This window comes from Oncorhynchus masou, chromosome 13, assembly GCF_036934945.1.
Source record: "Oncorhynchus masou masou isolate Uvic2021 chromosome 13, UVic_Omas_1.1, whole genome shotgun sequence".
NCBI lineage: Eukaryota > Metazoa > Chordata > Actinopteri > Salmoniformes > Salmonidae > Oncorhynchus > Oncorhynchus masou.
The window spans coordinates 71,222,754-71,248,907 of NC_088224.1; the positions used below are offsets into that span (position 1 = coordinate 71,222,754).

At 45.0% G+C, this 26,154-nt stretch overlaps 1 pseudogene; it reads right to left on the bottom strand.

Annotated features, from left to right (window-relative positions):
- Positions 1 to 1,799: 1,799 nt before the first annotated feature.
- LOC135552986 (mediator of RNA polymerase II transcription subunit 13-like) overlaps positions 1,800 to 26,154 on the bottom strand; it is a 29,995-nt pseudogene continuing 5,640 nt past the window's right edge.

A 26,154-nucleotide genomic window follows, 5' to 3' on the forward strand; every position in this document is an offset into this window, starting at 1 on the left:
ACTGGTGCTCCTTCATGCTGTCCCTCGGAGGGGTGCGTCACTTGAGTGGGTTGAGTCACTGGCGTGGTCTTCCTGTCTTGGTTGCCGTCCCCCCTTGGGTTGTGCTGTGGCGGAGATCTTTGTGGGCTATACTCGGCCTTGTCTCAGGATGGTAAGTTGGTGGTTGAAGATATCCCTCTAGTGGTGTGGGGACTGTGCTTTGGCAAAGTGGGTGGGGTTATATCCTGCCTGTTTGGCCCTGTCTGGGGGTATCATCGGATGGGGCCACAGTGTCTCCTGACCCATCCTGTCTCAGACTCTAGTATTTATGCTGCAGCAGTTTGTGTCGGGGGGCTTGGGTCAGTCTGTTATATCTGGAGTATTTCTCCTGTCTTATCCGGGTGTCCTGCGTGAATTTAAGTATGCTCTCTCTCTTCCTTTCTCTCTCTCTGAGGACCTGAGCCCTAAGACTATCTGGCCTGATGACTCCTTGCTGTCCCCAGTCCACCTGGTCGTGCTGCTGATCCAGTTTCAACTGTCCCAGACCTGCTGTTTTCAACTCTCTAGAGACAGCAGGAGCGATAGAGATACTCTCAATGATCAGCTATGAAAAGCCAACTGACATTTACTCCTGAGGTGCTGACCTGTTGCACCCTCGACAACTACTATGATTATAATTTGACCATGTTGGCCATTTATGAACATCTTGGCCATGTTCTGTTATAATCTCCACCCAGCACAGTCAGAAGAGGACAAGCCACCCCTCATAGCATGGTTCCTCTAGGTTTCTTCCTAGGTTCTGGCCTTTCTAGGGAGTTTTTCCTAGCCACAATGCTTCTACACCTGCATTGCTTGCTGTTTGGGGTTTTAGGCTGGGTTTCTGTACAGCACTGAGATATCAGCTGATGTAAGAAGGGCTATATAAATACATTTGATTTGATGGAGGGACTGTGCCTTCCTGGTGTAACTTGGGCAGTTGTTGCCATCCTGTACCTGTCCCGCAGGTGTGATGTTCGGATGTACCGATCCTATGCAGGTGTCGTTACATGTGGTCTGCCACTGAGAGGACAATCAGCTGTCCATCCTATAGCGCTGTCTTAGGCATCTCACAGTACAGACATTGCAATTTATTGCCCTGCCTCCTTGCAGCATGCCTAAGGCACGTTCAACACAGATGAGCAGGGACCCTGGGCATCTTGCTTTTGTTTTTCCCCAGAGTCAGTGGAAGAGCCTCTAGTGTCCTAAGTTCATAACAGTGACCGTTACTGCCTACAGTCTAAGCTGTTAGTGTCTTAACAACCGTCCCACAGGTGCAAGTTCATTAATTGTTTATGGTTTATTGAACAAGCATGGGAAAGTGTTTAAACCCTTTACAATGAAGATCTGTGAAGTTATTTGGATTTTTCCAAAGGGACGGTCCTTTTTCCCCCCACCCTTCCAATGGGATCCCATTAGACTGAAAATAAGGCAGTGATTGGATGAGGCTTTGGGATGAGACGTTCTTAGTTAGCCAATTCCACTTTTACTGACCTGCCAAATCCCTTTAGTTGGGGTAGGGGCTAAATGAGGGTAACCCTAAACCTGTGGTCCATTAAGGATCCATCCGAAATCCACCCATGGCCCAGTCAACCCCTAAAACAGCTCATTAAAGTGCCAATCCAACACTCAACCAGCAGTGAGGGAGTGGCTAACAAAGAAACAGGTGACATTTGCATTAACTATGATATATTTAAAAGCAAGGGTTAGAATTATGTACAGGTAGAAAGCGCTCCATTTCCCAACACTGCAAACAATGTTTTCATAACAGAGACCAAGAAAAATGATAGGTAGACGCACTTTATTCCTAAAACAGAAGCTGCGGCACACATGTATATGTACACACACACACACATATACACACACACACAAAAACAATTATCTAAATCTGTCATATAAAATACATATATATATGTATATATATATAATCTGACAATCTGTACCTCACATCCCATTTAACTGAATGCATTGAATAACTGTGCAACAGACTCTGCCACTGTAGCTGAGCTGTAAGTCCTGTCCACTCAAAAGGAAGGGATATAAATGCCCAACCTACCTATCTGTACATCAGGGGAATTAAAATGTAAATACCCTTTAAAAAAATTACTCTAAAAGCAGCCTACAGCAAATGCAGCTTACAGTTTTGTAATTCAAAAAAAATGTGATTACATTTTAAACCAATTCCTTTTAAAGTGAGATGGCAATACACACCATCAGATTTTTTATATATAAAAGAAATAAAAATGACAAATTTAAACTTACAATAAATAATATATATGCAGGCATTTCATTAAGCTAACATTTTATCAGAAGAATTAAAAAGACAACTTATTCTCCTTTATGAAAAGTCCCTTATCCAAAATGATAAAATGGACACTTGGCATTTGATTGATAGGACACCTCCAGTGCTGCCATGGAGACGCTGGCTAGGGGAGATTCCTTATGGCCAAGCCCCCACCCTGAAGTGTTGAGGGTCCATCCACTCCAGGAAACACCCTCCCATTAGTTTCATGAGCTCCATAGATTCCACTTGATATCCTTGTTCAGAGCATGTTCATGATAAAGTTGTACATCTGATTGAGCACCACAAAGTGAACAGGGAGACAGGATCGCCGGTCTTGAGTGGCAGGGTCACACGTCAGCCAGGAGAGGGCGTTGTACTGCTCCAGCACAAACCTGTCAGGGGCAGAGAACACATAACTATGTATAACTAACTATACATTCAATTCCCCTCTTTCCTAATAAACCTATACTGTTTATCAAATCAGTGTATTTCCCATGGCTTTCATTCCATATTGAGCAGTGTACCTGAGCACATCTGAGGTGTGGTTGGAGTCCAGAGGGTGGGAGTGTTTGCTGTGGAGAAGCTCATCTGATTGGACCGAGGACACGTGCAGGTGCAGGGAGGCCTGGGGAGTGACGACAGACAAGAGGTCAGCTAGATTAACACAAACCAGCTAGATTAACACAAACCAGTTAGATTAGAAAAGGGAAACATTCAAATGACAGGACTCCTGATCAAGTACGCATTTAAGTAAAGCATAAAAGTGCTGCTGAGTTTTGTGACCAAAGAAGAACAAAAACGCCTGAGAGCAGAGTGAGTGTTAGGTTAACTGTCAGAGGAGCAGTAGGTAGGTACAGTACCAGTCAAAAGTAGGGACATAGCTACTCATTCAAGGACTTCTCTTTATTTTTTACACAGGAAGAAGACCCAGTTACCTCTGCTGTAGAGGATTTCATAAGCGTCAACTGCATCTCAAAAAGCAGCTCAAATGCTTCAGAGTTCAAGTAACAGACATCAACTGTTCAGAGGAGACTGCGTGAATCAGGCCTTCATGGTCAAATCACTGCAAAGAAACCAATACTAAAAGCCACCAATAAGAAGGAGAATTGCTTGGGAAGAGTAGGTGAACGGATGATCCCCGGATATGTAGTTCCCACCGTGAAGCATGGAGGTGGTGTGATGATGCTTTGCTGGTGACACTGTTGGTGATTAATTTAGAATTCAAGGCACACTTAACCAGCATGGCTACAACAGCATTCTGTAGTGATACAACATCCCACCTGGTTTGAGCTTAGTAGGACTATCATTTGTTTTTCAACAGGACAATGACCCAACACACCTCCAGCCTGTGTAAGGGCTATTTGACCAAGGAGAGTGATGGACTGTTACATCAGATGACCTGGCCTCCACAATCACCTAAACCTCAACCAAACTGAGATGGTTTGGGAGGAGTTGGACCATAGAGTGAAGGAAAAACAGCCAACAAGTGCTCAGTATATGTGGGAACTCCTTCAAGACTGTTGGAAAAGCATTCCAGGTGAAGGTGGTTGAGAGAATGCCAAGAGTGTGCAAAGCAGTCATCAAGGCAAAGGGTGGCAACTTTGAAGAATCTCAAATATATTTAGATTTGTGTTATTTAATAGTTGATATCTTCTACAATGTAGAAAATAGTTTTAAATGTTTTTAAGGAAAACCCTGGAATGAGTAGGTGTGTTCAAACATTTGACTGGTACTGTAGGTACCTTGAGGAACAGTGGGCACTGGTTCTGTGCCTGGGGGCAGGCGGACCAGAACCAGTCAGGCAGGGGGCCAGCCTTGGCTGTGGAGATTAAGTAGCCCAGGGCCATAGGCTGCTGCAAGATGTTCAGGGCCTCCTCGTGGGACTCCATACGATCTGTGCTCTGGCCCTGGAACACACCGGGACATAGGTTGACACCAATACTTATTCAAGCTTCATTTACCAGCAGTCAGGTAAGCATCCTCATGCTGGAAGTGTTGTGGAGCGGCAGAGAAGCTTACCTTGCTGCCGTCTCCCCCCTGGTGATAGTGTCCACCGGGGGAGTGAACGGGGGAGGTGGTGGGGGAGTTGGGCAGGATGTTGATGAGATCAGGGTCCACCATATCATTATCAAACAGGTCAAAGATGCCCATCCCATCTGAACCATCTATGAAGAGGGATAAACAAAGGGTCATTCAAGACTGTCACATTAGCCCAGACAGAGAGCTGCCCTGTCTCCGTTTCAGTAACATCGCCGTGTGGAGCCAGACTACAGCCAGAACCTAGAAAGGCATCAACATTTACAGTGTGTGTGTGTGACTGACCAGGGTTAATGGGGTTGAAGGCGATGTCTAAGTTCTGTTCGGTGGTGGCGTTGTTGACCTGCACCATTGCCGAGGTGGGGAACACCAGGATGTGGGTGCAGGACGTGTCCTGAGGAGTGCTCAGCTGGGACGTCTGCATGTTCAGAGTGGTGCTGCGGCCGAACACTGAGCCTGTCGACACAGAGTCTACACACAGCAGAGAGAAGGGTTAACATGATACAGACATCACCAAAACATTTCAGGAAATTCAGTGGACTCACAAACAGGGGAAGCAAGGCCATTGCTCAAGGTTCAACTTCTGTTCATTTTTACCTGGCATGATGACAAAGGAGCCTTGGGGCTCCATGGCAACCAGGCAGGCGCTGAGGATGCTGGGAGTGTCTGCGGCAGAGATGCCACACATCCTGCAGGTCTCCTTGAGGCGCTTGCTGAGAGACTGCAGGTTCCTCCTGCTCAGCAAAATACTCCAGTCTGGAACAGAGGGAGATGGGGAGGATGTCATCAGGGCACATCAAATCATGTACAACTCACTTTATCACTTACTGCAGCTAAACGATCGCTGCAGCTGTACATAGTTCATCTGTAAATAGCCCACCCAATTTACCTACCCTCATCTCCATACTGGTTTTTATTTATTTACTTTTCTGCTCTTTTGCACACCAGTATCTCTACATGAACATGATCATCCATCACTCCAGTGTTAATCTGCTAAATTGTATTATTCGCTTCTATGGCCTATTTATTGCCTACCCCCCTCATGCCTTTTGCACACAATGTATATAGACTCTTTTTCCAACTGTTATTGACTTGTTTGTTTACTCCATGTGTAACTCTGTGTTGTCTGTTCACACTGCTATACTTTATATTGGCCAGGTCGCAATTGTAAATGAGAACTTGTTCTCAACTAACCTACCTGGTTAAATAAAGGTTAAATAAAATAAATGCACTACATGAACAAAAGTATGTGGACACCTGCTCAAACATCTCATTCCAAAATCATGGGCATTAATATGGTGTTGTGGCCCCCCCTTTGCTAATATAACAGCCTACACTCTTCTGGGAAGGCTTTCCAATAGATGTTGGAACATTGCAGCAGGGGCTTACTTCCATTTAGCCACAAGAGCATTAGTGAGGTCAGGCACTGATGTTGGGCAATTAGGCCTGGCTCGCAGTCAGCATTCCAATTCATCCCAAAAGGTGTTTAGACGGGGTTGAGGTCAGGCCTTTGCCAGTCAAGTTCTTCTACACCAAATCAACAAACCATTTCTGTATGGACCTCGCATTTTGCATAGGGACATTGTCATTCTGATACATTAAAGGGTCTTCGCCAAAATGTTGCCTCAAAGTGGAAGCACAGAATTATCTAGAATGTCATTGTATGCTGTAGTGTTAAGATTTTCAATCACTGGAACTAAGGGAACTAGCCCGAACCATGAAAAACAGCCCCAGAAAATTATTCCTCCTCCACCAAACTTTACAGTTGGCACTTTGCATTGGGGCAAGTACACTTCTCCTGGCATCCGCCAAAACCAAATTTGTTCTCCGGACTGCAAGATGGTGAAGCATGATTCCATACTCCAGAGAACATGTTTACACTGCTCCAGAGTCCAATGGAGGTGAGCTTTACACTGCTCTAGCCAACACTTGGTATTGCATGGTGATCTTAGGCTTGTGTGCGGCTGCTCAGCCACGGAATCCCATTTTATGAAGATCCCGATGATTGGTTCTTGTGCTAACGTTGCATCCAGGCACAGTTTGGAACTTGGTAGTGAGTGATGCAACAGAGGACAGATGATTTTTAACGCGCTACACACTTCAGCGCTCGGCGGTCCCGTTCTGTGAGTTTGCGTGGCCCTTGCACTTTCCACACACTTACAGTTGACCCGATCAGCTCTAGCAGGGCATACATTTGACAAACTTACTTGTTGGAAAGGCAGCATCCTATAACGGTGCCACGTTGAAAGTCACCGAGCTCTTCAATAAGGCCATTCTACTGCCAGTGTTTGTCTATGGAGATTGCATGGCTCTGTGCTCGATTTTATACACCTGTCAGCAACCGATGTGGCTGAAATAGCGGAATCCACTAACAGGTGTGCCGTGTAAATTTGTGGAATTTATTTCCTTAATACGTTTGAGCCAATTGGTTTTGTTGTGACAAGGTAGGGGTGGTATACAGAAGATGGGGCTATATGGTAAAAGTCCAAGTCCATATTAAAAATGGCAAGAACAGCTCAAATCAGCAAAACAAGAAACAAGTCCATCATTGACTGACCTTCATGTCTTAAAGTAATCTGGAAAATATCAAGAACTTGACATTTCTTCAAGTGCAGTTGCAAAAACCATCAAGCACTATGAAGAAATTGGTACTCATGAGGACCGCCATAGGAAAGGAAGACCCAGAGTTACCTCTGCTTTAAAGGATAAGTTCATTAGAGTTACCAGCCTCAGAAATTGCAGCCCAAATAAATGCTTCAGAGTTCAAGTAACAGACATCAACTGTTCAAATCGCTGCAAAGAAACCTGTACTAAACCAGGCCACCAATAAGAAGAAAGACTTGCTTGGGCCAAGAAACACGAGGAATGGAAATTAGACAAGTGGAAATCTGTCCTTTGGTCTGATGAGTCTAAATTTGAAATTATTGGTTCAACCGCTGTGTCTTTGAGACGCAGAGGTGGTGAACGGATGATCCCTGCATGTGTGGTTCCCACTGTGAAGCATGGAGGTGGTGGTGTGGGGGTGCAGCATTCTGCTGCGATACGCCATCCCATCTGGTTTGCTCTTAGTGGGACTATCATTTGTTTTACCAATAGGACAATGACCCAAAACACACCTCCAGGCTGTGTAAGGGCTATTTGACCAAGAAGGAGAGTGATGAAGTGCTGAATCAGATGATCTGGCCCCCACAATCACCTGACCTCAACCCAATTGAGATGGTTTGGGATGAGTCTGACCACAGAGTGAGGGAAAAGCAGCCAACAAGTGCTCAGCATGTGGGAACTCCTTCAAGACTGTTGGAAAAGCATTCCTCATGAAGCAGGTTGAGAGAATGCCAAGAGTGTGCAAAGCTGTCAAGGCAAAGGGTAGCTACTTTGAAGAATGTAAAATAAATGTTGATTTGCATACCCCTTTTTTGGTTACTAAATGACTCCATAGGTTTTATTTAATAGTTTTGATGTCTTCCCTATTATTCTACAATGTAGAAAATAGTAATAAAGAAAAACCCTTAATTGAGTAAGTGTGTTCAAACTTTTGGCTGGTACTGTGTGTGTGTGTGTGTGTACACACACACACACACACACAGTTGAAGTCAGAAGTTTACATACACCTTAGCCAAATACATTTAAACTCAGTTTTTCACAATTCCTGACAATAAATCCTAGTAAAAATTCCCCGTCTTAGGGTCACCACTTTATTTTAAGAATGTGAAATGTCAGAATAAGAGGGAATTATTTATTTCAGCTTTTGTTTCATCACATCCCCAGTGGGACAGAAGTTTACAAACACTCAATTAGTGTTTGGTAGCATTGCCTTTAAATTGTTAAACTTGGGTCAAACATTTCAGGTAGCCTTCCACAAGCTTCCCACAATAAGATGGGTGAATTTTGGCCCATTCCTCCTGACAGAGCTGGTGTAACCGAGTCAGGTTTGTAGGCCTCCTTGCTTGCATACGCTTTTTCAGTTCTGCCCACAAATTGTCTATGGGATTGAGGTCAGGGTTTTGTGATCGCCACTCCAATACCTCAACTTTGTTGCCCTTAAGCCATTTTGCCACAACTTTGGAAGCATGCTTGGGGTCATTGTCCATTCGGAAGACCCATTTGCGACCAAGCTTCAATATATCCACTTAATCTTCCTCATGGTGCCATCTATTTTGTAGGAGGGACTGGTGCACTAAACATCAAAGCACCCCACAACATAATGCTGCCACCCCGATGCTTCACGGTTGGGATAGTGTTATTCGGCTTGCAAGTCTCCCCCTTTTTCCTCCAAACATAACGATGGTCATTATGGCCAAACGGGTATATTTTTATTTCATCAGACCAGAAGACATTTCTCCAAAAAGTACCATTTTGGTCCCCATGTGCAGTTGCAAACTGTAGTCTCGCTTTTTTTATGGCGGTTTTGGAGCAGTGGCTTCTTCCTTGCTGAGCGGCCTTTCAGGTTGTTGATATAGGACTCATTTTACTGTGGATATAGATACTTTTGCATCTGTTTGCTCCAGCATCTTCACAAGGTCTCTTGCTGTTGTTCTGGGATTAATTTGCACTTTTCATACCAAAGTACGCTCATCTCAGGAAGACAGAACGCGTCTCTTTCCTGAGCGGTATGACGGCCGCGTGGTCCCATGGTATTTATATTTGCGTACTATTGTTTGTACAGATGAACGTGCTACCTTCAGGCGTTTGGTAATTGCTCCCAAGGATAAACCAGACTTGTGGAGGTCTATAATTTTTTTTCCTGAGGTCTTGGCTGATTTCTTTTGATTTTCCCATGATGTCAAGCAAAAAGGCACCGAGTTTGAAGGTAGGCCTTGAAATGCATCCACAGGTACACCTAAAAGTGACTCAAATTATGTTAATTATCAGAAGCTTCTAAAGCCATGACATCATTTTCTGGAATTTTCCAAGCTGTTATTAAAGGCACAGTTAACTTAGCGTATGTAAACTTCTGACCCACTGGTATTGTGATACAGTGAAGTATGTGAAATAACCTGTCTGTAAACAATTGTTGAAAAATGACTTGTGTCATGCACAAAGTAGATGTCCTAACCAACTTGCCAAAACTATAGTTTGTTAACAAGAAATTTGTGGAGTGGTATAAAAACAAGTTTTAATGACTTCAACCAAGTGTGTCAACTTCAACTGGGTGGGGGGTGTGTGTGATATATATAAATAACACACACACACACACACACCTCTCTGTGCGGCATACCTCGTAACTCTCCGTGGCCAATCCTGCCCAGGCGGCCAATCACCACCCTCCAGGGAAGTGATGTCACCTGTACCAAGCCTAGACACCACTCCCACAGCTTCTGCAGGCCCAGCCGTCTGGCTGAACCCTTTTTCCGCCGAGCCCTTTACAGAGGACACAACAAAGTCACAAAAGAGACAGATTCTGAATTGAATTTGAGTGTCTACCAATTTACATGTGTCACTGACCTGTTTGGCACGTCAATGCTGATGATGCATGTCTCCAGCAGCTCTCCTGATTGGTCAGTACAGGAGGCCAGGAGCCAGCGCTGGTCATACGACAGGCAGTAGCCCACAAACAGCACATTGTACTTCTGAGAGGCCTCTCCGAACGTCTCCCCCAGCTCTGTCTGCTTGTCCTTGATGGGCGCCAGGATGAACGGTGGTGTGTACAAACGCAGACACTCCGGCCTCTGCATAGGTGTGAAAGTCAAAGGGTCAGACCAATGGTTCCTTGTGTCACTTAGCAAGCTGCATTTAGTAAGCCATTGTGATTTATTCAACAGAGCAGTGGTCTCTTGGGTCATCAAGGTATATGCAAGGAGTTTCCAAAGACCAGGATGTTATATTAAACAAACCATTCACATTGCGACAAATTTCTAGAACTTATAAGCAATCTAAATCAATCCATTAATAATATTTGTGAGGTTTTAGTGCCGTTTCCTATGTGTTGTTTACCTCGGAGCTCCTCAGTGCCATGTCGATGGCCAGGCCAGGGCCGAAGCCCGTCAGAGCCTTAATGTTGGTGTTGCTGGGGAGGGGCCGTCTGCACTGGGTGAACACCGAAAAGGCCAGGGACTTGAGGTGCTGACCATAGAGATGGCGCTCCTCAATGCGCACTGGCTGCAATAAGTACTGGCAGGGAATGATCTGAACAACACAACACATAGTTAGAAACCAACGGCTTAACCACACCAACCCCACAGGTGTTTGGAGAACTGTTGTCAAAAGAGCCAATGTGCTGAACATAAATATGAATGGTCTGCAGTCTGGCAACATGTGTCAAGTCCTCCATTACCTGCACAGACACAGAGTTTCTGATGTGAGGCGGCAGGAACTGGAGCATCTCCACATAGCAGCGCAGCAGACCCAGCGTCCACACACTGGAGTGGGTGTCCCTCTCCCCGTCCTCGTAGCTGAAGGGATCCACGATGTAGACCACAATGGCCGGGGGGAACGTCACTGCATGGGACTCTCCGTCTGTAGGGACACCAACCTTATCTCTCTCCAACGTGCTATAGAGAGAGAAGCACTCGGGTCAAACAACCAATAATCAACTAGCTTTATGTATTAAAGATATTTAGCAATCCAAATGTTCTCTTACAGACAAGCAGTGGATAAAAATGGGAGAGATGGGTAAGGTCGTAAATCAGCCTATTCCAAGTGCGTGTAAATTACAAACTCAGGGCTACAAGTGGTGCTACAGAAAATCAGTTTGACTAAACCAGAGAACGTCAGATGGTGAGGGTACATACGTCTCCACGGGCTCAGTGGTGGCCTGGGGCTGGTTGGCAGTGGGGCCAGTCTCTCCTGTGGTCTGAGCACCCGACTGGGGCCCGTTCTGGGAGACGCTGCCCTGCAGGCCTGATGTCCCGTATGGTGTGTAGGAGCTGGGCTTGGCTGAGGGCATTCCTACCACCCCTATCCCTCCCACTGCCTGGGGGCCTATGGTGGAGGAGGGTGGGGTGCTGTTGGTAGGCTGGGCAGTGCTGCTGCTGGTGGAGCTCTGGGGGCCTGAGGAGGGGGTGGTGGTGGAGCAGGGGGACTGGGAGGAGGAGTACTGGGGAGAGGCCACAGTGGGGCTGCGCTGGTTCAATAAAGAGCTGTCCAGAGACTGCCCAGCCAGGTATGGAGCTGAGGAGAGTAACAAAAAAAGTTGAGAAAAAGAAGACAGATATTGTCAGATATTAAGAGACACCCAACTTGCCTTTGTAGAAGCCAAATCAAAAATTATAAACACAAGAGATCCCAGCTCTTATTCAGTACAATCTCCTGAAATAGAAGATGCCAATCTAATGAAGACGTACCCAGGTCATGCCGGCACACTTGGGCGTAGAGTTTAAGTTTGCTGAAGGCCTCGCTGTTCCCGTTGCTGCTGGCCATTTTGAGGAACCAATCACTGAGGGGCTGCTCTGCCAGGTTCCTGCCTTCTGCCGTACCAACCCGCAATATGCCATCTGCATGAGTCTTACAGATTGGTCTGTGCTGACCCAGTCGACAGGCCTGCAAAGAGAAAATCATGGGTAAACGTACCAATTTTCTTAAACATTTATATTTTATTAGACTATGGGGGAGGTGTCTATCTGCTTACCTCATACACGGCCGTAAGGTCCTTGAAGAAGCTCTTTGCTCCGCGGAGCAGAGCCTCGTTCTCAGGACAGACGACTACATATCCAACGTCCCTGTGGGAGCCGAAGGGGTCCAGCAGCAGCTTCTCCCAGTAAGGCAAGCCGAAGGGCGACAGCACCACAAAGTCATACTCATACCCCACCAGGAAGGTAGGGATGGGGAGGGGCTCTGGAGACTCGTCAGTGCCTAATGGTTCAGAGAGGAGGCACAGTCAGACTCATTGCAAAGTTTAGTTAAGGGTGGCAGGTAGCCTAGCAGACAAGAGCATTGGGCCAGTAACTGAAAAAAATGCTTTGTGTAAACAAGATATAAAGTACTTAGAAGAGACAACGGACCTATATATATTTTTTATAATATAATATTTGAGAACTAACAAAATAAAAGCTAGACAATCAGGGTGAATTACATTTAGAAAACAATGCCATTTGTAGTATGGATTTTGTCATTATGTTGGAGCAAAATAACACAGCATTAACCATGGCAAAATGCATGTAATTGCAGGAAATTAGATTTAAAAAGGAAAAAGATTCTCAGCTCCATGCAGACATTTATAGAATTGAAAAAATTATCTTCAATTCAGCTGCACCGAAAGGCCACCACCTAAGCCCCTTTTTGATACAGAAAAAGCCCTGAATGCATTCATCTTTAAGTAGTATTATTATTATCATCATCCTTGTGTTTACCGTAGGATCCCCTGCCGGCCATCTTGTGAAACTGCTGCCAGGTTAGAGGTCCCTGAACTCCCCAAGACCGTATGCTCCTCTTCTTCTGGATGGCATCCTGGAGTACAGGCTGGAGGGAGAGCAACACCCGCAGCACGTCCTGAGAGAACAGCCTGCTCACTTCTGCAGCTGGAGGGGGAGACAGTGGGTGGGAGGGATCAACATCATACAAACACACATCCAACCAAGAAGACTGTGCTTCACATAAGAGTAGGAAGAAAGGAAAAGGAGGAAGAGAGCAGGAGGGGAAACAAGTTTGTGCATTGTCAATGAGTGAAGGAGTGGACTCACCTTTGCGTTTAGGCCAGTTGTGTAGACACGTACTCTTAACCAGTGCCTCGTCCACCTTGCCTCCTGACATGTTGTCCATGAACTGCCGGCCATGCTCCAGAGCCATGTAGCAGTCGTTATAGCAGTCCCTCTCCTCCACCCGTAGAGAAAAGCGAGAGGGGCCCGAGGACAGAGCCCTGGGGTACTCCACCCCAGCCATGGGGGAGAATGGGTTGGTACACTGGTCCTGCAGCAGCAGGATGAGCTCGTCCGGGGGCCTCTCTTTGGGGTTGCCAGTCCTGTGAAGGGAGGCAGCGTGCAGCTCCTGGAAACGCCTCTCAGAGTCCCGGCCAGCGTCTGAGTCGCGCCCCACCAGGTCCAGCTCGTCCTCCAGGAAGAGCCCAGCCGAGCTGCCGTAGCGGCGGTTAACCACGGCGCTGAAACCGCAGGTACAGGGGTACTGAGCCTCGCCATTGTCGTTAAGATACACGCCCACATCTGCACCACGGATGTTCATGTTGCACACGCACACGCAGCAGCTGTCAAAGTTACAGTCCTTGAAAAGGTTCATGACGGACTCGGAGAGGATGAGGGTGACATAGAGGCTATGGGCCTCAGGGATGGAGGGCACGGTGGCTGGCTCCACTGAGCTGAGAGGTCGGCAGGTGGAAGGGGTGGAGGCGGGCGAGTAGAGGTCAGAGTTGTCATATTTGAGCGATCCCTGGACACTGGCTGGCCCTCTTGGGGTGCGTGGGGTACGGGGAGTGCGTGGGGTGGGGGCGGAGAAGCGGGGTGTGGCTGGGGAAGGCAGGATGCCCGCGCCGCTGTTGCTGGGTGGGGCACTGTTGGACATGAAGGGCGTGTGGGTCTGAGGTGTGTAGCTCTGGTAGTCTGGCTCAACACTGGGGATGTTACTGTAATAGGGAGACAACAGCACAAACATTAAAACTCCTGACACACAAGTGGGTACATGACTTGTATAATTCAAGGGGACCAGTCTGATTGGTTACCCGTCTTTGGTGAGGAGGCCCATGGATGGCACTGGGGGTATGAGCTCCAGTTTGCCCATGGTCCAGCTGGGTGTGTAAACACAGTCCTCTGGCAGCTTGATGGGCATCATACACTGACTGGGCAGCATCTTCAGCGGAGCAAACATGGAGCAGCCCGTGAATGCCTTGCACGCCTCCGACTTATAAACAAAAGAGAAGTCCTGGAGGTAGATGGGGGAGAGAAGGAAAATAAGCCACTATAATACTTCAGCAAGTCTAAGCTTAGAGAAATTATTGAAGCTGACAACAGCATGACTAGACAGAGTATGTTAAATAAGACGTCAGTATTATTCCACCCCCCCCTAAAAATAAACTTACACTACGAGCACTTTGCTGATACCCTGTACTTACTATGACATGTGGTTGTCTCACTGAGCTATCCTTAGATGAATGCACTAACTGAAAGTCATTCTGGATAAGAGCAACTGCTAAATGACTAAAAGGTTCATGTCAAATCGAGACCCTCCATACTCGACTGAAGTTAAAGGCCCATTACAATTTAAACATTTGTTTTCCTGTGTTTTAGGAATATTTCCACACAATGAGGTTGGAATAATATTGTGAAAAGTATAATGCCCTTTTAGTGTAAGAGCTGTTAGAAAAGACCACATGAAACTTCTGTCCATTTTGGTGGGATGGAGTTTTGGCATTGCTTGGGGACGTCACCAGGCGGTATAAGTCACTAGACCAATAACAAAGAGTTTCAAACCTCTCAGCCAATAACGGCTCTTTTTCAGGTTACATATCCCTCATTAGGCCCCACACTCCAACCACCCCGAAAGTCCTAGCAAAATTCTTGCTTGAGAAATTGCTCTGGCAATTTCCTAAGACACCATTTGTTATTTTTGACCATTTTCATAGAAAACAAGAGTAAGTTCTTAATTATTACCCAGAAATTATTTTCAATCAAGATAAAAACAGCTGCATTGTGCCTTTAAGATACCTTGATCTCAGAAGGCTTGGGGCTGCAAAAGCCTTCCTCCACCTCCATCTTGTAGTGGCTGCTAAACTGGCTCCCATCCAGCAGAGTGAGGCCCAACCCACCCTCCAGGCCACCGTAGTCCTTCCCCCCAGTGTTCACGGGGGAGTAGCCCATGGTGTGCTGTTCCAGAGAGGGGGGGGTGGGGAACATCTTGTGCAGGTCAGCAGAGCCTGGAGACAGGAAGGTGAACAGAGGAATCACCCTATTGTTTGATAAATTAATGTAGGATACAGTGATGACCTAAAGAGAAACTTTAGGGAGGAATTGGAGAAAGTGAACATACTTATGCAGGACAGAGGGTCCAGATTTGATGTTTTGTGTTCCTTACTGCCAAACTTGTCTCCATGTACTCCTGCTCTCCTGGATCCAGGCTGTTGGGGACAGATCATTTTAAAAAGGCTTTGAACAGAGAGCTTTTCTAAGACTTTACACAATGTTCTGTGAGCAAAGTATCAACTTAAGATATGGAAATGGACAAAAGGATATGTAACCCAAACAATGTTGCCCCCCATGTAGATGAGAACTACAGTGCCTTCAGAAAGTATTCATACCTCTTAACTTACTCAAAATGTTAATGCCTGAATTCAAAATGGATAAGAGTTTTTTTGCCCACCCATCTACACACAATACCCCATGACAAAATTAACAAATATTTTGAGAAATGTTAACAAATGTATTAATAATGAATTGCAGAAATATCTAATTTACATAAGTATTTACACCCACAAGTCAACACGTCGTAGAAGCACCTTTGGCAGTGATTCCAGTGTTGAGTTGCCCTGGGTACAACTATCAATTTTGCACATCTGGATTTGGGGATTTTCTCCCATTCCAGATTTACTCAAGCTCTATTAAGTTAGATGAAGAGCAGCAGTGAACAGTAATCTTTCCACAACAGATTTGGGCTTTGGCTGGGTCACTCAAGGACTTTCACATTCTTGTTCTGAAGCCATTCCAGTGTTGCTTTGGCTGTATGCTTTGGGACATTGTCCTGTTGCAATGTAAACCTTCGCCCCGTCTAAGGTTGTTTTCACTCTAAAGCAGGTTTTTAATCAAGGATTTGCCTGTATTTTGCTCCATTCATTGTTGCCCTATCCTTACCAGTCTCCTTGTCCTTGCCGCTGAAAACCCTCCCCATAGCATGATGCTGCCACCACCATACTTTACAGTAGTGGTGGTGTTAGACGGGTGATGAGCTGTGCCTGATTTTCTCCAGACATAGCACTAGGCATTCAGGCCAAAGAGTTATTTTTTGTCTCATCACACCACAATATTTTTGCATTATGCTCAGAGTCCTTCATGTGCATTTTTGCAAACTCCAGGTGTGCTGTCTTGTTCCTTTTTCTCAGGAGTGGCTTCTGTCTAGCCCAAATTGGTGAAATGCTGTAGACTGCTGTCCTTCTGACAGGTTCTCCCATCTCAGCCAATGAACTCTGTAGCTGTCAGAGTGGTCATTTGGTTCTTGGTCACCTCCCTTGCCTAGGTCCTTCTTGCCCAGTTTGGTCAGACGGCCAGCTCTAGGCAGAGTCTGGATAGTTACATATTTTTTTAATTTCCCAATGATGGAGACCACTGTGCTCTTGGAAACTTTCAACACTGGAAATGGTTTTATAAACTTCCCAGATATGCTTCATCACAATTCTCTCAGATCTAAAGACAGTTCCTTGGACTTCATGTTATAGTTTCTGTTCTTACATGTACTGTCAACTGTGGGATCTTATGTAGACAGGTCTGTTTCTTCCTAAAATAATTTAATGGGCCACAGCTGGACTCCAAGTCGTAGTAACATCTCAAGGACGATCAAAGGAAAGTTGATACACCTGAGCACAATTTTGACTGTCACAGCAAAGGACTGTATTTCATTTTCAAGAAATTTGCAAAAATCTATAAAAACATGTTCTCACTTCATCAGTATGGGGTAGCGTGTGTAGATGGGTGAGAATTTTTATTTAATCAATTTTGAATTCATTCTGTAACGCAACAAAATGTGTATTATGTCAAAGGGTATGAATACTTTCTAGAGGCACTGTATACTCTACTGACCGCAAGCTCGTCTTCGTCTGAGTTGAAGAGGTTGTCCAGATCATTGATGGACACAGCCAGGTCTGTCTCATGGATGAGGCTGGTGGAGGGTATAGGCTTCCCACCGGCCGCACCCTGACCATCTGCACACACAAAGGAAGTGCCATCAGTAACCACTCTGGATGACAATTTTATTGAAATTCCACTCGTAGTTTTATAGGAGTGATTTAAAAAAAGGTTTTCAACAATAAAGGAGGAAATGCTCACCATCTGCTGAAGTCCCACTGCCATCGTCACCCTAAACAAACACCAGCGTAAAGAAATGCGTTATTCTCTTGGCATCTGCTACATCACTGGCTCCCAACCAGGGGTTACTTGGTCTATCCACAGTGGGTACTTGAGAAGACCAGAAGCTTACTGGTAAAATGTACATGGGTACTTCAGGGGTACTCCAGGCAGAGAAAAATTCAGTTGGTGGTACAGTAGGCAAAAAATGTTGGGAACCACAGTGCTACATCATCCCATAAGCAAAAGTGGCATACACATGTCAACTGAACTAACAAATCCAACCACATTAGGTAGGATTAGGGAAAGGGTGTAGGGATAACTATGGAATTAATTCTTAGAAACTCATGTTTGAAACTCACCTTGTGTCTCTTGCTGTTTTCTCTCTCCGATCCTGGTTTGTCCTTCTTGTCAGTGAAGGTGAACTCCTCGTCTCCCTCCACGAAGGCGTAGGGGTCTGGCTCCTCCTCATGGTCCTCGTCAGCCATGGCAGCCGCCAGGTGGCTGTTCCTCCTCTGGGTGTAGGTTCTCACCAGGTCGTCAGACACCTTCAGAGGCCTGCCAGAGCCAGACATCAACCTGGGAGGAGACAATGTTACGTAGATGTTCAGTAATCATGTGAAAGCAGGGGAAACTGCATATATAATGCTCAAAGTGGATCTACAGAGAGGGAGAAACCAAATATCTATCATAGCCACTCATCACCTTGGTGCTTGTAGTAAGGTTTATCATTACATCTTGAAAGAGAGGAGGGGGTAGTGTACTCACTCTGTGACAGAGACAATGTTCTCCTGCCCTCCTACTCCCCCAGAGTCATCCTGTAGTTTGTCCACAGGCAGCAGTGGTGTCAAGAAGTCTGAGGCCTTCTTCCGTGGCAGGTTGAAGTACTTCCAGGGGTTGTGGGCCGAGTCTTCGTTGGGGTTGATGGCTGAGCCCACGTAGGCAGTGGGTTCCAGGGATTCAGGGTAGGTATGGGGGAAAGGAAGGGGCAGATCAGACAAGGTCTTCTGAGGCAGCAGGCAGGGCTCAGAGGAGGGGGTAGAAGTGTTGGTGGATGGGCGTGGAGGAGCTCTTCATGGCCCCAGGGTCTTCCTCCCCGTGCTCGCAGGGGTGGGGGCTGAGAGGTGGGGGCTGGGGGGAGCCAGCCAGGTCTTGGGGGGTCCCGTGGGTGTGCAACATGGGGGCTTTGGAAGGGGCTGTGTCTATGTGGTGCAGGCTCGGGTAGGGTCCCTCATCCTGGGTTCTAATACACAGCCTCCGGGGCTCCATGGCCTGCTCCTCAAACACATAGCTGCGGTGGTGAAAGGGTGTCTGGGGCCTCTTCTGCTGCTTCTCCCCCTTCTCCAACTTCTCGCCCAGCTTGTGTTTGGGTGGCGGCTGTGGGGGCTTGCCCACTGATGGGGGGTTTCCTGAGGTGCTGCCTAATCGTTGCTTCTGGTTTTTATGCCTGGGGTGAAGAGTCAAAATATTGGAATAGCAATTTACTGAATGTTAATCTCGAAGATGTTTGTGATAAAAATCAGACCCCCTAAAGGACTCTGGTGAGTTAGAACAATTCACATCAGCCTAAAACAATTGTCAAGCAAGGCCCGTGGGCCAGATCTGGCCCATGATACATTTCTATTTGGTTTGCACAATGATTTGGGTTGTCAATTAATTTTGGCCTGCTTCCATACCGCCCACGACGCTCTGCACTACAAGTCCTAGCAAGCACTGCCAACTTGATGAGCTCCAAAGACAGTGCATTGCCACACACACACCCCTCCTCCCAGACCCACACATACACCCACCCAACCAGGAGCCAGCTAGAGCGCTGTATCACCTCATTTGCAGCAGCCAAGCTGTTTTCCTTAATGGTACTGACCGAATCTACCAGACCAAAAGTTTAAGTTGTAGGCTAAATGTTGATGCCAGGTTTCAGTTCCATTGCTGTAGCCTACAGACAATGCCATCTTTGATGTCATAAAGTTATTAGATAAAGGATTCACACAAGTATAAATTAATACTAAAACACAAGTGAGTATGAGTTAAAGGTTGAGTCATCGACTTTATGAAATTACAGCTTGATGTGCTGTCCCATTGACAGAGCAGCAGAGGGAAAAGGCACAGGCAGTCCTCCTAAGCTACTAAAATGTTTAATTCTGGCTTCGGTTTATAAAACTTAAAACAAAAAAAACCTGCAACAAAACGCTTAAAATATTATTTATTTTGGGCGCAGCATGTTAGCCAATGCACATCTGCAAGCATAGGCCGGACAAATATTATTTATGTTAAAATGATATATTCAGCATCCCACGTAAATGTATAAGTGGACATCATAAAGGGGCATATTTTTTTAAATAAACATGGTCAGTTTGGGTCGCAGTTCTATTCACGTTTTATTCTAAAAACAAACATAGGCCATGTCTGGACTGTAAATTCATTGTGTTTTTTTTAATATGGCCCGTGCGGTGATTGAGTTTAACACCCCTGGCCTAAAACCCCCACCATTTTATAAAACGTGATCCACAGTACCTTGAACAGTTGCAGTGTGCCCTATGCGATGACTCCACAAAATCCCATACTCCCGTTTTGTCCCCCTCCTCCTCCTCACAGGTGCCATTGGTCAATGTAGCAAACTTCCTCCTGACAAAGAACCAGACAAACAGAGCTCAGCAGACAGCCTCTCCTTCAATAGACCAGTAGTATGATATGAATCAGTAGGGTGAAGTGACAGGTAGTGTACATACTTGCTCTGGGCCCGGTTGGTAGTGCACTCCTGCCACACGCTCTCCACCACCTGGGCAGCCAGCCTACGGGGGATCTTGCTGCCATGGATACCGCTGCTGTTGGAGCTGAAACCATCCACTGTCAAGCACAGCTTTAACCACCTCTGGGCTGCCTGATGATCTAGAGCAGAAAAGATAGAGAAACACTTAAGTGATAATGCCCAAGAAGCCGGTGTTTGGAGGATATACAGTATTGGCAGAGGTGTTAGCCCAGAGACAAAAGACTGGCTTCGAGGGCATTATCACTTTTTTAAGACTGGTTACCAACAAACTCAAAATAATTGACATTTTCATTCAAAAAAAGTTATTCTGATCAATTTATTCATACTATTGCATCCTTCCACGAGACATAGTTCTGACACAAATCTAGGGCTGCTACCTATGCAGGCTGGTTGTTTGTTCTATCGGTTAGTTTAGAACCAATCGTTAAAGTATTTTTGTTTTAAAATCCAAGGATCGACCCAGTCATTTGTTCTAAAAGTTCCATTGCCACAATGGCTGGTAACGTTCTTATGCCTTGCTTGGCTAGCCAGCCAACTTTGGCTAACAGTCACGTCAAACAGCACAGACAGAACAGCAGCTGAATATTGTTTAAGCTGTTTTTCTAGTAAAATAATTTGGGATACATCCATAACAATGAATGCGCTAATGATGCACAATTTCACCTGGCATATAACATTTGCTCTCTCGCCAGGCCACTGTTCAGAATAGATTGCTAACTGCACAGCTAAAACAATAACTTCTAACTGAAGCTGGAATGACAGCAAACTAGCTGCATTTTGTGAATTTCTATTGACATTTATGTAACCCCAGTAAAAAAAGAAACGTCCGCTCACGGTCAACTGCATTAATTTTCAGCAAACTTAACATGTGTAAATACTTGTATGAACATAAGATTCAACAACTGAGACAAATTGAACAAGTACCACAGACGTTACAAACATAAATGGAATGTGTCCCTGAACAAAGGGGTGGGGGTCAAAATAAAAAGTAAAAGTCAATGCAGCTGGTGGCCACACCAGATACTAAGTGCTGCAGTGCATCTCCTCCTCATGGACTGCACCTGATTTGCCAGTTCCTGCTGTGACATGCTACCCTCACTCTTCCACCAAGGCACCTGCAAGTTCCTGGACATTTCTGGGGGGGGGAATGGACCTAGCCCTCACCCTCCGATCCAACAGGTCCCAGACATGCTCAATAGGATTGAGATCCGGACTCTTCACTGGCCATGGAAGAACACTGACATTCCTGTCTTGCAGGAAATCACACACAGAAGAAGCAGTATGGCTGGTGGTATTGTCATGCTGGAGGGTCATGTCAGGATGAGCCTGCAGGAAGGGTACCACATGATGGAGGATGTCTTCCCTGTAACGCACAGCGTTGAGATTGCCTGCAATGACAACAAGCTCAGTCCGATGATGTGACACACCGCCCAAGACCATGACAGACCCTCCACCTCCAAATCGATTCTGCTCCAGAGTACAGACCTTGGTGTAACGCTCATTCCTTCGACAATAAACGCGAATCCGACTATCACCCCGGTGAGACAAAACCGCAACTCATCAGTGAAGAGCACTTTTTGCCAGTCCTGTCTGGTCCAGCGATGGTGGGTTTGTGCCCATAGACGACATTGTTGCCGGTGATGTTTGGTGAGGAACTGCCTTACTGGTTAGACCTACAAGACCTTAATTGCCTACCGTCTGTAAGCTGTTAGTGTCTTAATGACCATTCCACAGGTGCATGTTCATTAATTGTTTATAGTTCATTGAACAAGCATGGGAAGCAGTGTTTAATCTCTTTACAATGAAGATATGTGAAGTTAATTTGTAAAAATCCAATAATTTTTGAAAGACAGGGTCCTGAAAAGGGAGGTTTCTTTTTTTTGCTGACTTTTTTTATGCTGATTCATGATAATCGACTGTCTTGTCCTGACATCAGACACGTTCATTACTATGGGACAGCTGGAAATCAAATGTAATATTGAAACAATGTTGCAAATGTCAGAGACCGGCAAGGTTAATACAAATCTCCTTAATAGAAATCTTTTAGTGTAGATCTATTACATAAATTGCCTGGCTGGGCTGATGAGACAGTGGATTGAGCAGTCAGATAAAACAGAGTAAATAGGTATTACAACGTCAGATTTAGCCAGTGGTAACTTGTGGAATAGACATCGCCTGGAAGGCGGTATTTATCCAATCAGCATCCAGGATTAGACACACCCGTTGTATAAATTAATAATACTCAGTATTAGTAAATCCTTCTACTTACCAAAATAATCAGTTATGAGTTTCATGTACATGTATCTATCTAGAGAGTCTTTCCTAGCCACTGTGCTTCAGCATTGCTTGCTCTTTGGGGTTTTAGGATGAGTATCTGTATAAGCAATTTGTAAAAAGGTTTTTATAAAAATAATTTAACCTGAACGCATCAATGTTTAATCATTCAAAAGATGGACACTGAAGCCAGACAGCTTCTCATATCCTATTACACCTGCAGTGTTTTTGGTCCTAATAGACTAATTAGTAAATGGTAAGGATACCCGTTTGGGCCTCCTCTGGTGATGTGGGAGGAGTAAGGGTGACAGAGGACATGGCATGGTCTTTGTGGGTCCCCTGGCCCTCACACAGGATGGCTGAGGGGTTGGCTGAGCCCTGGGGGGCTAGGGCAGGGAGGTCTGACTGGGGAACCAGTACTAGACAGGCAGGGTACACCATCCTCACTCCAGCTGGAACAGATCAGCACAACACATTTTGTCAGTGACTGCCTCATTCAGAAAACACACACAATTGCAATACCACATACTAACCATGAAAATAACACATCCACACACTGGACAACATGCAACTGTAGCAACATCCTCCATCTTACCAACAAGGACCTCCACGGCTGCTAGTGAGTCGTCCTCCCAGTCTGCATCCTCCATCTTGTCCTTGGGGCGGTCCTTGGCGCTGGGGCTGATGGGATAGAACTGCCTCCACTCCTCAATGAGTTTCTGGGTGGGGTGGTCAGACATCTTGAAGGACTGGCCCGTGACCGTCCCGTTCAGACCATATGGACTCAAGATGACTGGAAAGGAGAGAGGGGATATGAAGTGTGAGGTCAGCACAGGTCAGAATAGAGTCATGACTAGAGATAAATGAATTATGACAGCAGGCAAGACTATGCTTGAATTATAAATACTACTGCAGCGGCATTGCCTTTGACAAAAAAATACAATAAAAATCACAGTATCTAACCAATGACAGGTAGCTTAACTGTTGTCTCAATAGGCCATGGCTGGTTAGACCCACCTTGCAGGGGGCTGGCATTCTGCTGTGCCAAGCTCAGGTGCTCTTCACTCAGTCGCTGGACAGACTGGTGCTGGGCAATCTCTACACTCGTGCACACATTACTGTCCCCGTGCAGGAAGAAGGTGAACGCACACGACAGGTGTTCACTGCAGAAGGGATGGAAAAACACGGTCAGTCTCAGATCCACCTGGAAATATTGGTAAGACATTCCTTAGAGAAGCAATCCGAGTGAAACATAAGATTCAATGTCTTATCAGATGCAGAAAGCAAAATGACTTATTCTCATTTGGATTCACTGTTACAGGTTTCCTAAATGCAAAAGAAAACAATTAAAAGGTTTGAACAGGGGGGTATGTTGTCCTTGACCTGACAGGATACTTCAGACATGAAAGAAAAAAAAACTATACCAAAACAATCTACAGTCATATGAGGCTGTAAGCAGGGTTTGGGCTGGAAATGAAACTGAAAGGCAAACAAAGATTTGCTGCTGTATACAGAGTAAAGATCTTCTTGCATGATTTCTTGACAAACGGAGCAAGTCAGGATACACTGGTTTATTACAAATCGGTGCCATCTTTCTTTCTGCCTCAGGCTCACTCATGTTATACGTGCACTGAACAGTTAACAACAGTAAATGTACAGATAAAAAAAATACAAAAAACGACATCCAGGGTTTTCTTCTGGATCAAAAAGGAGCGTAGGTGGTGGGTGTGGCGTGGCAATGGGTGCGGCACTGCCGAATCTCTACACCACCATCTCGGCTGTGTAGGCATTTTTAAGCCAATCTCCTGCAATTTTCACCATGGAGTGGAGATCATGAAATTTGCTACAAAAAAAATATTTTCTACATATTCTGCCATGGAGTAGAGAATGTTATAGTTTTAAAGTTAATTTCCTGCCATTGTATGCATTTTGCCATGGCTAATGCACAAACAAAATCAAAACTGCTGAATTAATTATTTGAGGGATTTTCAATTCTCCCTGTCTAGATTTTATGTTGGTGATTGAAAACTAACAAATACATTATTACAAAAAGTAGGTCTCTCTTTTCAACATACTTAATGTGGTTTTAAGTTCACACCGAAAGTATTTGTCCATCCAAAAGTGAAATATTTTTTAAAAATTACACCGTTTGGACGCTTTGGCGGCCCGCCCAAGGATTACAATGGCCGAAAAATCCCCGTTTCCCCGTTTTCCAGTTAAATCTTAACAAAAGATTTGATTTTCTATTAGGTTGAATCAAAGGTGGGAATGTTGGCATGAGAAGGCACAAGACAGGGTTGTCAAACTAATCTTGACAATCAAAACTTTTACAGTCTGTGTTACATAGATAGCAGCTCCAGTACTTTGCTGGAAGGATAATAGTCTCAACATCCCAGAAATACAACTGATGACAGGCTATTGGTCTGTTCCTAGAGCGACAGGTCCATGTCTTCACTAGAGAGAAAGCAGCTGGAAATCCCGATGAGGGCGCTCCACTAAGACATGCCCACAAGAAAAGAAAACTGCTTCCCCAAATGCTCTCTGTTCTTTAAAATCACAATTTAACCAACACCCATCTATTTTTGTGACTACCTGGACCTATCAATTGGTTTTTAAGTATTGAAACCAAACCATATGGATTTGAATGAAAAGTACTTGAATAAACATGAAACAGTCAATATAAGCAGCAAACAATTTCAAATAGGCTACATGCCATATTAAAACACTAAACTTGTCAGCAGCAGGAAGAAGGAATTTAAATAAAATATGTTGGTAGGGTACATTATTCCAAGGCTATAGCCTACAAAGAAATACATTGTGAAGCATTGCGAGTGAAACACAATAAGCTGGTAGGGAAATAAACCCTTGGCATCTAAACATTTTCTATTAATTCATTAGTCTATAAATTAAGCTGGGGCTTACTTAGAATTAAAAACAAATTACACAACCCCTTTTTTCATGATATCCAATTGGTATTTACAGTCTTGTCCCATCGCTGCAACTCTCGTACAGACTTGGGCTGTGCAGAGATGCAGAGTAAAAAAATAAAAATAAATGGTAGGCCCAAAAAGGTTTTTAGGCAAAATAACACAATCAAAACAGAAAGCTCCTTGAATGGGGGAATATGCAAGGCCTATTGGGCCAAAATCAATTACGGCCTATTCTATAAATAATACAACGGAAATGGAAACTTTTAAGAGATCTGATTTTTAGTTTATAAATACTTTTTTTACAATGAAACACTTAGCTATGGACTCAGTTATCTACCAACCACATTCCTTTATTTTAGCATGTGCACTGAATAAGTATCTTGCTTTTGGGATATGTGTCTTCAGATTCCACAATGATTATTTAGTTGTGGACACTACAATCACCACACTCGCTCCCTTGGTACTCATCTTTGTAAGACACCCTGATTTAGCACTTGTGTGCTTTATTGGTTTCTTTATGAAAATATTTAGCTAACTCCAAGACAGTAGCTAAAGCAAGGGGATATAGCAGCACACAAGTAGACTACAAATGCATGCTGGGGCGGGCATGCCCTGAGCTGGTGAAAAGAGCGTTCCTTGGCACGCTCCGCTCTACTCACATACTGTCTTATATGCCATTAAAACCTACTTCCAGGTCACACACACTGAGGAAAATGGTCATTGAGGCCTGGCCTTCAACCAGCATGGACAGCAGAAAGATTATTTTAGTTACAATTAAAAGTGATCCTCCAAGACACCTATAGACCAAAATGTGATCACCTAGTTAAAAAAAATAGACTATTATACAATTGAAATGTTGAAACAAGGCTTTATTTCCTCACTAGTGCTGCCCAGCCAAGCGGGCTAAAC